Source organism: Hyposmocoma kahamanoa, unplaced genomic scaffold (genome assembly GCF_003589595.1).
Source record: "Hyposmocoma kahamanoa isolate Upper Pololo Valley unplaced genomic scaffold, ASM358959v1 66, whole genome shotgun sequence".
Taxonomy (NCBI): domain Eukaryota; kingdom Metazoa; phylum Arthropoda; class Insecta; order Lepidoptera; family Cosmopterigidae; genus Hyposmocoma; species Hyposmocoma kahamanoa.
In genome coordinates this window covers 8,335,359-8,343,244 of record NW_020653854.1, presented here as the reverse complement: position 1 = coordinate 8,343,244, position 7,886 = coordinate 8,335,359, and positions in this window count along the sequence as shown.

The following is a 7,886-nucleotide window of genomic DNA, read 5'->3' as shown; positions in this document are numbered from 1 at the left end:
GTCGCCTCGATATGGTCAAAATGACAAACATCGCCACAGTGACATGGCGATCGTTGTACATACAAGATCTCTCGTAAAACTTGAAAATGCCAAATTGTAAAGATACACCTTGTAAAAACTGGAGTGACAACAAAAATTTTGTGAGATAACATTCCACCGGTTGTTTGCATTTTTAGTTACTATTTCTATTATAATTCAATGTTTTCTTTTTATCTCCATAGAAATTTCAAGACTCAAATATAGTGATGTTCATTTACGATGACTGATGTTTATCGACAATAAATTTTTACTGAAATGTTTGAATTCCTTATACGATTTTTGTAATTAAAGTCCCTAAAATATCGAAGCCAAAAGCATTCACGTTAAATTGATTTCTTTTATTTTATTATTATTATTATTACTAAATATTTTATTTCAAATAATTTTAACACAACTCATATTTCGGACAACCATTTCAATTTCATTTCAATTTATATGTTGCAGATGCTTGAAGAAAAATGGATGTATGTTATTGTTTCAGATAATTTAGATATTTAAATATTGGTAGATTAAACATAGAGTATTTTTAATTTTTAAGTTTTTCCAATGAGTTCAAAATAAAAGAAAGAGAGGTTGGAGAAGCTGCAGGAAAATCGATAGATTGGTTTTCTTATTGTTATTTCTGACTTTCTTTAAATTTCCATAGCATTTGCATTTAAAAAATAAATAAAATAAAATCGGCTTTATTTTACATTATACAAAATAAACAATAATAGAAAATTAAAAAAATAGAAAACTACATAAATACTTCATAAAAAAACAACATAATTAAATTTATTAAATTCGTTGATGGTTCGAGTTTACTCTTGACAGTTACAGCTGCATCAACCCGTGGTAACGTATAATGGAAAACTGACACTGGCGACCATCGCCATATTTTTTATATTATTCTTTTAGAACTGATACTGGCCCAAGCCTAGTGGTCGCCACTAAGAAAATAATAATAATTTATATTAATTTAATAATACACCAGTACCAGTGTCGGTATAGTATGAAAAATGGAATATTTTTTTAATATTGAATGCCACATGGCCACATGGTTTCTAACTATCGATTAGGTAGGATCACATCCCTCGTTGAGTAGCGTCAGTTTAAGATTAATAAGGTTAACAATTCACGGTATCGTACGGTAGCGGTATCCATACGCGCCCGCCGGTTGTGCTAGACAGCGGTTTTATTTCAAAACTCACGACCCTGCAAGTTTGTGCGGGCACGTAGCCGCCGCGGTTGCGGGCACGAAACCGTTGCGATTGCGGAACGGACCGCGAAGTTAGTGGGAGGTAACTGCAAGTCGCGCGGTTAATTGAGAACTCACCCCGAGTGCGCCTGCACCACATTGCGCCTTAACCGACTGCTAAAGTGCGCGGGCGACGATGGCCGCCAAGCGCGCAAGTGATCACGTCTTGCGCGGTTCTACTAGTACCCCGCCGCGGCAACCGCGAGCAACCATCACCACTACAGGCGTAAAACGCGCCGTGATATGTGCTACTAATTTTACATACTTAACTATTAGATTCTACAAATGCCGCGGTGCCGTGGTAAACGCGGGTGAAAACCGCTCCGTGAGTTCTTAGTGTAACGAAAAATGAGTTTCAGCGCCATCTAACGTGTAATAGTTAGCTATTATATACTAGTAGCACTTTTACTAAAACGCCACCTGATGGTGAATGGCTGAACCAGGATGAAAAAAATACTGAAAGTTTGTAATATAACTCTTACTCAAGTGACTGTAAGTTTAATTTTGTTAAATTTTAAAATTGTGTTACGTCGTTTCCACGTTTTAAGCTCTACCCAATCCGAATCTTTAAGTTATGGTAGTAGATAATAGAGCGTAAACATTGACTTACAATTATATGGACGTCGGGTCCGCGCTAAAAAGTGTCCGCACTTGTAAGGCGCTAAAATCGTATACAGAGCGCGACACTCCGCTTTAGTCTTCATTTGTTCTACGGACAGCGCGATACTGCGATGACATAACAATTTAAATTTCGAATAGGTTGACTTGGGACATTTTTTTCGTGGTTTTTGTATTAGACCCGTCGTCCATTTATTTGTAAGTCAATGAGCGTAAAGTTTGAATTGCACACAAGCTAAAAAGTGGCGACATCGGTACCCGATCTTACATAGCGTAATTACATTATCTCCCTTTTTTTCTATATCTATGTCGGCAATACAGTGTCCTAAATATTTAAATTGTGATACTCTGTTTATTGGAATTCCATTGAGCATTATAGGCAACACATTTTCAGGACTCTTCTTGCCGGCAGCCCCAAAGACTATGTACCCAGTCTTTTTGACGTTATAAATAATACTATAGAATTATGTATGTTATGTATGTATATAATATAGGAATATGCTGCCTCGGACTGCATGGACTACATGCGAGGCAGCATATTCCTCACATACTAAAATCAATTTTCTTAAAGCACTAATTGATGGCGCCAGCAACACCACGTCAGCTAATGTTATTGAGACAAACACCGTCAATAAAGCATGAGTGTTAGTTAGCTCGGTTAGCTTAGTGAACCGAAGTATGAATAGATGCCCCGACTACGTGAATTTAGCTTAAGTTAGCTTAACTTCGCGGTGTGTCCTGCGCTTAACTTGCTTACCGAACTGCATGTACCGAAAGTTAAAAAGAAATGATCTTAGACAATATCTAAGCTACGATGTTATTGTTACTACATAAAAAACATATTTATAAAAAACATATTTGCTGTATGAATTGTGCGACTTTCCAAACAAACATCAATTTTCGAATTAGAAGTCAATTTTAATATCCCTTTTAATACGATGAAATTCACAATGGAGCATTGCCATTAAAAGTCAAAGTAAAAAGAGTAAAAAAAAAATAGTAACATTTAATAATAATAATAATGTGCTGAGAAAAAATCATTTCCCAAATTGATCCTAGCAACCGGGGACTTCCTCGCCTAGCCCCCACAGTACAAACCGTTGGACCACGGAGGTCGTTGATATAAGCTTACATACTTTATTTTTATTCAGGTTTTTGATGTATCTATTTCATATTTTGTTCTTACATTTTCGAATATTATTCTCGAAACTTTATATAAGTACTCGCTATATTATTAAATCTTAAACTGTTATTTATGGTTTTATTATTACAATTTCAATATAATGTAATTGTTTACATAATTTTGATATTATAATGAATAAAGAACTGTTCTTCAAAGTACAATTCGTTTTTCAAATCAAAGAAGGAAATAATCTATACTACTTCAGGTCAAATTAAATTTTTTCCCGTACTACGGTTAATACTAATACGGTTCATTTTCCTCGAGCGTAAGGGCCACTGGTTTTATTTCGGATCTTATTTGTTTGCAAACGAAATTAAAGCCGTTTGAAAAATGTATACCTATCGTATAGAATACGTATTCTATTTAGTTCAGTTTATTAAAAAAAAACATTGGTGATATTGAACAGCGATTTTCTTCTAAAATTTCGGGGTATGTTTGTGAATTTTTTGTATCTTGAAAATTTGTTGGAATCGTGTTTTCACACCGTATTAAATCCGTGTATATACTCAACTTTACTACATATTTTTTGCAAAGTGATTGATTTAACACTTTCACTGTTATGCGGAATCAACCGAAGCGATTTGAGGTTGTATAGACACTTAAGGGCGTATAGACTTTTCACTATGTATAGTTTCGAGTCATGGTAGGGGTTGAAACTCTCCCACCCCAGATCTGCTCGGTTTTTAGCATTGGGTTATGTGTGTGGTTTTAAATCAATATAGTCGTACCAACTTTAGTTAGAAAGTGACCGTATTTTATTTCTGGATTTTAATTGTCTAAAATAAATAATGATTACTGTTTAGAGACTGTAATGATTTGTTAAATTGTTATACGCGTGTTACTTAATAGTAACAATTATAGTATGCTATAGGCAGTTTTTTTAAGTCGGAGTAAAATGACTTTTGTAGGGTTGCCAGTTTTCAACCGACTTCAAAAAAAGGAGGAGGTTCTCAATTCGACTGTATGTTTTTTTTTCTATGTAAGTTACGCGATAACTCCAGTATTTGTGAACCGATTTTCATGATTCTTTTTTGTTGGAAATAGAGTACCTCCATATTGGTCCCATTTCATTTTGAAGAAAATCATCCACCTCTAAGGGTGGCTGATCACGCATGAACATTCATTTTTATAAATAGTGCCTAAATTTTACTTAAGGAGCAATTATTTCTATGGTTGGGTTTGTTATTCTCCAATTCAAGACGTTTTTCTCTCTCAATATACTTTGAGTAGTGAGAACCGATTTTATTATCTCCTGTGTCAAGTCCTGTATAGTGGCGAACTAAACATCGCCATATTTCCATAAAACTTGGCAAATAGATGTAAGAGATTATCATAAAATGTTATATGGTTGGTTGTTAACAGTTTTAGCGATAGATTTGAAAGAAGATAAAATTTTGCCAAAAATGACTAAATTGTGAATGTTACGACGTACTAAAGATTATTAATTGCGTTATTGCCCTCTTTATTCTCATAACGACAGTTGGCCTACTAGTATCGAAATCAGGTTGTATTCATATACCTTTTAACAAGAATAGCCGGATTTGATTATATCTTCTTCTTCTAGTGTGCCGCTTCTTTACGAAGGTTGGCGACCATCATAGCTATTCTCATTTTTGAAGCTGATGACGCACGAAAGAGGGAACGTGTGCTAAGGTGGAACTAGTCTCTCGGGTCTCAACTACGCTTTCGTTGTATTTTCCTTGCATTATTTGTTGAAGAATCCGGTATCTATTGCCCCACATCACGCGCCCAAAATCCTGCAAATTCCTTTCCTTTACAATTCTGTCAACCTTACATCTGTACAGCCACATCTCAAAGGACTTCAGTTTTGAGCATAATGCTGGTGTCAAGGTCCAACACTCCATACCAAACGGAAAGATACTGAAGACATAACCGCGGACCAAACGCATGCGGAGTTCAAGGTTGAACTTTCTACAACACAAAATCTTTTTCTTTTTCATGAAGGCACTTCGTGCCTGTTCGATGCGAATACGAACTTCTTGTGAGCTATTATTTGATTATCTATATTGGATTAAAATTAAATTAAAATATGTCTCCCCTTTGTATTTTTCATAAACATAGTTCTAAATACAGTATATGTATGTATGAAGTTACAAAAAAATTGACAATTCAAATGAACTTTTGCTCAGTAATTGAATGAATAATGGGTCGAGGATAGTTCAAATGAAACAAGTTCAGCCATTTATTCCAAAAGCGTCACCAATATTCGGTTGACAACCACACGAACTACGTAGTCTCAAACTTGTAACAGTACTATGATTACCAGAATAACGGAGTTCACTCCGGGTAATAAATAATATTATTATTATTAATAATAATATTCACTACCCACAGCAACCAGACCATAACTAATTTAGAAAAGTTAATTCCCTAAATTAATCCTGTCGTGAATCGAACACGGGACCTCCTCCCCCAGAGCCCACAGTGATAAACACTGGGCTACCAAATGTGCGGTTTGCATAGTAGATATATAGTAATGAGAATCCAGTGACTGTTATAAATTACATTATGAGATCTACAAAACCACGTTCTTTCTCGTCAAATATGTTTTTCACAATGGCGGCCGCCCGTCAGCGTTCCTTTAATACTCCTTTTTTATTTCTTATTTCGATAAAACATAATTCTTAATGAAACAAAGTCAGCCAACCGTGACCATGAGACCTATTGTTTGAAAAAACAAATATACGCGATTTAAATCCGGACAAATAGTTTCATTTCCTATGTCAAAGTTATTTGACACGAAGTCATCCTTAAATAAGCAAAAGTAGAATCCTGTAACTGATTTCATAATATACATAATTAAAAAGAACATAAACACACAATCAGTAAACACGTTTTACCGGACAAAAGGCCTAATATTGTCGAAAATCCCTTGCAGAATTAAGGGCGGTCGTTACTTATGCTTCAATTATTGAACGTCGCTCTCTTATTGGACCGATTTCTGGCGCAGAGCCAATCACTCTGGTAAATTTTTACTTTCAGATTATATTTTCAGCCCAAAAGCTTGTGTACTTTGTAGAATACTATTTTTTGGTAAAAGATCCATCTTCACGTAAATCTTGTTAATCAAATTCATTCTTTAAATAGATTGAACCGAGAAATAATTAATTTGTAAGGTTAGTTTCCAATGCTCGTTGAATTATAAATTCTTTTCGCTATTTTTGTTTATTTTGTGATCTTGTGCTGTGTATTTTTGGTTTATTTGTGCCCATTCTAGATGAATTCAGGTATAAATTATAAACTCTTAGCCGGCATCCAACAACATCATATTTTAGTTAACAACTGTGTTGGATGGACAATTTTAATTCGTAATACAAAGTCAATACTTCAATGTTGTGAATCCCTGCCCGATTTTAGAGAAAACTAATATTTTTTGAGAGGTCTTCTTTTCATACATAAGAGGCAGTTGACTCTATTGTACCTGATGTTAAATGAAAAGTGGAGTCCAAACGTGAAGCAACTTAGTGCAGTGTTGAGTACTACAATCACTGTCCAAATCACCTCCACCCAGAGTATAATAACAAAGTCGCTGAACGTATGACGATTTTCAAATTAACAAGAATGTATTTATAGCACGATACTTCATCACAAAAATGCAATAAAATTATCTACTCTGTTTTATGATAACTGAAACTTGCAAAGAAATGAGGTTTAAGTTTGCAAGATCTACTATGATACGAAACCACATCGTCTGAGGTCCTTTGCATTATACCGACATGATATTACGCCATTAAAAGAGTTTAAATAAAGTAATGAATGATTTGTCGTTTCTATGCGTATTTTAACGAATTCATGTAATAATGTGCAGTCGACACTGCATAAATAGCAATATATAACATAATATAGGTATTGCCACTGTATTTATAAAAAAAGGTCAACAATGTTTAGCAAATTACTTACCTTGACGCAACGACCCAAAGCACGTCTCACCCTCTGTAATTAGAAGAGCGGTCTGTTATGAACTTACAACATGCCATTCAGCAGCATGAAACTCGCGTATACCCATCCCCACCTGGCCTTTTCAGCGATATCTAGGACGTCGAATTCAGCAAATGGTTTCCTAGAAAATATTTGTTCAAAAACGTTGTAAACAAGCCAACAAACAATGACCGTTCCCGCTTTCCGACGATAACTACGTCGTTTTCCACGAAATCCCACCGAAAGTTATAAAATTTCTGCTTTTGATTGCCCCAACAGAAACGTTGAATACGAAATAAATAAACATGCAAATGTTTGGACAGTCACTCTTAGATCAACTTCAGCAATATTTCATCATATAATGTATCTGGAAAGTTATTTCGTTTATCGGAGTCCTTATGAACTGTCTCCTTGAAGTTCACCCTCTCTGGAGTGTTGCTGTCACCCAATTTGTTGGTTCGTTTGTGTGACAAATGGATGATAGAAGTGAAACAAGGAACATTCCACGTTATCAATTAGATTGACATCAAGGCTTGAATCTAGTTTGAAAGTACCGGTTAAAAGTTAACAAACATTCTGATAACGATACAGGTCGCGCATAAACCGCTTTAACGCAGATATTTGCTGTTACGTTTCTCCTTTCTCAATCAAGCACGGCAAAAGTGGAAGAGATTTCACTTTTGCTGTGCTTGATTGAGAAAGAGGGTGAAGTAGCAGTTGCAAAAAATGCGTAACGATACTTCTTCTTCAGTTTACGTCTGTCATACATGTCGCATCTGTTGTGTCCATCGTGTCTCTTGCGTTAGTTACTTTTGCTGCATCTGCCACTTTTGTCGCATGTGTCACATTTATCACGTTTGATACATTAGC